Here is a 5,825-nt window from a genome sequence, read left to right as displayed (position 1 = left end):
TTTACTATTTAAGCCATTTTATTATTTTATTTTATTTTTGAGATGGAGTTTTGCTCTTGTTGCCCAGACTGGAGTGCAGTGATGTGATCTCAGCTCACTGCAACCTCCACCTCCAAGGTTCAAGTGATTCTCCTGCCTCAGCCTCCCAAGTAGCTGGGATTACAGGTGCCCACCACCATGCCCAGCTAATTTTTATATTTTTTAGTAGAGATGGGGTTTCACTATGTTGGCCAGGCTGGTCTCAAACTTCTGACCTTAGGTGATCTGCCCACCTCGGCTTCCCAAAGTGCTGGGATTACAGGCATGAGCCACCATGCCCGGGATTATTTTAATTTTTTGAGACAGAGTCTCACTCTGTCACCAAGACTGGATTGCAGTGGCACAATGTCAGCTCACTGCAACCTCTGCCTCCCGGGTTCAAGTGATTCTCCTGACTAAGCCTCCCATGTAGCTGGGATCACCAGCATGCAGCACCACTCCTGGCTATAAACCATTTTTAAGCATACAATTCAGTGGTATTAAGTAATTTACAATGTTGTGAAACCATCATCATGATCCATCTCTGGCACATTTTTAACATTCCAAAAAGAAACTCAGTACCTATTAAACAATAACTCCCCATTCGCTCCTGTCCTTGGCCCATGGCAACTGCCATTGTATTTTCTGTCCTTCTGAATTTGACTATTTTAGGTAGCTCATATAAGTGGGAACATGCAGCATTTGTCCTTTTCTGTCTGACTCATTTCACTTAGCATAATGCCTTTAAGGTTTATCCATGTTGCAGCATTTGTCAGAATTTTCCTTCATTTTTAAGACTGAATAATATTCCATTGTATGTATGTACCACATTTTGTTTATCCATTCATTTGTTGATCGACATTTGGGTTGTTTCCCCTTTTGGTTACTGTAAATAGTGCTTACTAGGAAGAGAAAACCAAATTTAAAGGCATGTCTCCAGTGTTGAGCATGATGATTGAATAGCAAATGATCATCACCCATAATTTGAAGACATGTGCAGCCCAGAAATGCATAGATTAAATGATTCAAATTTAGAGAAAATATGATGTATACAGGAAAACTCAGTGGGATCATAATAGCAGACTTCTTGCTTAGGAAAATTATTTGGAACTTAGTAACCAGTTGTTCTCTAGATTCCAGTAAGAATCGTGGGTCACAATCTAAAACCCACAGGCTCATTAAGAGAAACCAACTTAGTATTATGTTAATGTACAGACCCCAAAACCCTGATTCTTGGATATCCTAAAATATGATTTGGGATCCCCTCCAGAGGGCCTCAAATGACAAATTTTGTCTCTAAATCTTCTTCTCATTAGAAAGATACACTCCCTTACTATTAATATACTTTAGGTCTCAAGAGTGGGAATATTGTTATCAAGGATACTTCCCCTGTTAGGACTGTGTTTCTTAGTAAGAGGAAGTGAAGTTATAATGCTGTAACATCAGTACAAAGTCTGAGTCATTGGGAAGTGGAGGTTGCAGTGAGCCAAGATCACACCACTATACTCCAGCCTGGATGACAGAGCGAGACTCTGTCTCAAAAAAAAAAAAAAAAAAAAAAAGAAAAAAAAAAAGGAAAAGTCTGTTGCATACACCTTAACACTAGACTCCTCTAAATAAGGGAACTCACGTTAGAAGTTCCTTCCTTGTATCAAGCTACTTATCGGTTCTAATTCTTCCTTTAGGAAACTTTGAAAGTAAATTTAATTATTCTTCCAACCATTGCACTGTTAATTGCTTAAATGAGTTATCATTTTCCTACCACGACCACCTCAAATTCCTTCAACCTAGTTCTGATATGATAGTTTCTAGTTTTCTTACCTTCTCTTCACATATACTGGTTTGTCTGTATCACTCTACAACTCACTCTATAACGTGCCTTCTCCCCCATCTCTCACTTCAACCAATTGAATGTTTTAATTTAAATGTGATCCATTAACCCTATAAAAGAGGGTCTGTTATTTCTGTTGTTCTGGAATTGCACTGTACAACACAACAGTCATTAGTTGCATAGGGCTATTTAAATTTAAATTAAATTAAGTAAAAAATTAGTTCCTCAGTTGCACTATTCACATTTCAAGTGTTCAGTAGCCACATGGAGGTAGTGGTACTGTACAGATAGCACAATATTTGCTTGCATTCTTCTCTAGAAAGTATTTTTTAATGTTTTGTCGTTGTAACTGGTCATATTTTTAAAAGCAAATTCCATCATGCCTTATAATTTTTCATGGTGAGTAAAAAACAAACAAACAAAAAATCACCAAATGTTGGTAAGTGTCAAGTCTCTGATTTTTAAGCCATTTACTTCTTGTTTATTTTTTAAAGAAATTGTGGTATCTAAGTATTTCATAATGTTTTGCCTTAAAGCGAGAGCTTCAGGTTATTGCAGATATTGACTATATTGCTAATATACAAGACTTGGAAAGCCATTTGAAATAATCGAAATGTTCTCTATTGTTATTATCAAACCTCTTTCAAAAACCCATTTCTGCACAATGGAATGAAACAAAACTAGAAATCAATATCAGAGGCCAGGCGCGGTGGCTCACACCTGTAATTCCAGCACTTTGGGAGCCAAGATGGGCGGATCATGAGGTCAAGAGTTTGAGACCAGCTTGGCCAACATGGTGAAACCCTGTCTCTACTAATAATACAAAATAGCTGGGCATAGTGGCACATGCCTGTAGTCCCAGCTACTAGGGAGGCTGAGGCAGGAGAATTGCTTGAACCCAGGAGGCAGAGGTTGCAGTGAGCCAAGATCACACCACTTCACTCCAGCCTGGGTGACAGACAGAGACTCTGTCTCAAAAAAGAAAAAGAAAGAAAGAAAGAAATCAATAGCAGAAAGAAAGTAGGAAAACCCATAAATATTTAGAAATTAAACATTGCACTGTTAAACAGCCTATGGGTCAAAGAACACACAAGGGGATTTAGGAAATACCTGGAGACAAGTGAAAACAAAGATACAACACATTATAACATACGGAATGCAGTAAAAGTGACACTAACAGGGAAGTTCATAGCAGCAAATGCTTACATGAAAAAAGAAAAATGTTTGCAAATCAACAACCTAACTTTGCCCTTCAAGGAACTAGATAAAGAGAAACAAACCAAGCCCAAAGTCAGCAGAAGGCAGGGAATAATAAATATTAGAACAGAGATAAAGGAAATAAAGTAAAGCATAAACCATAGAAAAGATCAACAAAACTAAGAGTTGGTTTTTCAAAAAGATCAAAAATTTAACAAACTCATAGCTAGACTAACAAAAAATACAGAAGAATAAATAGTTAAAATTATAAATGGGCAATAAGACATTACAATGGATGTCACAGAAATAAAAAATATTTCGAGAGACTGCTATGAGCAATTGTATGCTACCAAATTGTATAACCTAGAAGAAATTGATAAATTCATAGAAGCATACAACCTACAATGACTGAATTACAAAGAAATAAGAAATTTGAACAGACCTATAACTGAGAGGACATTGAAACAGTAATCAAAAACCTTTCAATAATAACAACAGCAATACAAAGCCTAGGCCCAGATGGCTTCAGTGGAGAATTCTACTAAACATTTAAAGAAGAATTAACACCAATCCTCAAACTCTTCCAAATAATAAGAGAAAGGAATTCCCCAAACTCATTCCGTGAGGCAAGCATTACCCTGACACCAAGACAAAGACAAGAAAAGAAAACTACAGGCTAATATCCCTGATAAGCATAGATGCAAAAACCCTAAAAAGAAGGAATACTAGCAAACCAAATTCAATAGCACATTAAAAGCATCATATACCATGATCAAATGACAATTATACCTAGAATACAAGGATGGCTCAACATATGAAAATCAGTCAATATAATATGCCACATTCACAAAATGAGGAACAAAAACCACATGATCATCTCAAGTGATGCAGAAAAAGCATTTGACAAAAGTCAACATCCTTTCATGATAAAAACATTCAATAAACTATGAATAGAGGGAAACTATCTCAATAATAAAAGTCACATATGAAAAGCCCAGTGTTAATACCATATGCAACTAGGAACAACTGTTTTTCCTCTGTGATCTATGATCAGGAACAAAGTAAAGGTGCCCATCCTTACCACTGCTATTCAACATAGTCCTGAAATTTCCAGCCAGAGCAATTAAGACGAAACAAAACAAAAAAGAAATAAAAGACATACAATTGGAAAAGCAGAAGTAAATTCCCTCTGTTCACAGATGACATGATCTTATATTTAGAAAATCTTAAAGATTCTGCACAGAACCTGTTAGAACTAGGAAATGGATTCACCAAAGTTTCAGCACACAAAATCAACACTTAAAAATCAGTTGCATTTCTATACCAATAACCAATTCAAAAAGGAGATTCAGAAAGCAATCCCATTTCTTATAGCACCAAAAAAGATCAAATAGCTAGCAGTATACTTAATCAAGGAGATGAAAGACCAAAAAATATAAAACATTGCCAAACGAAATAGAATACAAATAAATGGAAAGATATCCCATGCTTGTGGATTGAAAGACCTAATATTTTTAAAATGTCATACTATCCAAAGCAATCTACAGCTTCAGTGCAATCTCTGTCAAAACCCAATGGCATTTTTTGTAGAATTAGAAAATCGTAAAATTCATGTGGAATCTCAAGGGATGTTGAGTAGCCTAAATAACATTGAAAAAGAAGAACAAAGTTGTAGGCCTCACACTCCTTGATTTTAAAACATACTTCAAAGCAACAATGATTAAGATGGTGTGGTACCAATATAAAGATAGCTATGTAGACCAATGGAACAGAACAAAAAACCCAGAAATAAACCCTGGCATATCTGGCTACATGATTTTCAGGAAGTGTGCCAAAACTACACAGTCAGGAATAAAAAGAACAGTCTCTTTAACAAATAGTATTGGGAAAACTGAATATTCACATGCAAAAGAATGAAGCTGGACTCTTACTTTATAGCATATACAAAAATTAACTCAAAATGGATTAAAAGCCTAAATGTATCACTTCTCGGCCTTTTGTCTAAGATAAAGTGAAGACCTAAATGTAAGATCCAAAACTATTAAACTTCTAGAAGAAAATAGAAGGGAAAAGCTTTAGGACAGTAATTTTTTGGCTATGACACCAAATACACAGGCAAAAAATTTAAAAAAAGCAAACAAATGGGACTACATCAAACTTAAAAACTTCTGCATAGCCATAGAAACAATCAACAGAATGAAAAGGCAACCTACAGTATGGGAAGAAATAATTGCAAATATTATATCTGATAAGGTGTTAATATCCAGAATGTAAAAAACAAACAGTTTTAAAAATGGGCAAAGAAGTTGAATAGATATTGCTTCACAAAAGATATACAAATGGCCAATAAACACACAAAAAGATGCTCAATGTCACTAATCATTAGGGAACTGCAAATCAAAATCACAATGAGGTATCACCTCACACCCATCAGGATGGCCACTATCAAAAGAACACAAAACAACAAGTGTTGGTGAGGATGTGGAGAAGTTGGAAACTTTGTGCATTGTTAGTGGGAATGTAAAATAGTGCAACCATTCTGGAAAACAGTATGGAGGTTCCTCACAAATTAAAAGTAGAATTGCCATACAATCCAACAATCCTATTGTGGCTAGATATTCACAAAGCAAATTGAATTATTTCCAAATAATTCAAGGAGATACTTGCACACCCATGTTCATCACAGGATTATATCCAATAGCCAAGAGGTGAAGCAATGTCCATCAACAAGTGAATAGATAATGAAAACGTGGCATATACATACAGTGAAAAACCATGC

Source organism: Rhinopithecus roxellana, chromosome 15 (genome assembly GCF_007565055.1).
Source record: "Rhinopithecus roxellana isolate Shanxi Qingling chromosome 15, ASM756505v1, whole genome shotgun sequence".
NCBI lineage: Eukaryota > Metazoa > Chordata > Mammalia > Primates > Cercopithecidae > Rhinopithecus > Rhinopithecus roxellana.
The sequence above is the reverse complement of the archived record's forward strand: the minus strand, read 5'-3'. Positions refer to the sequence as shown.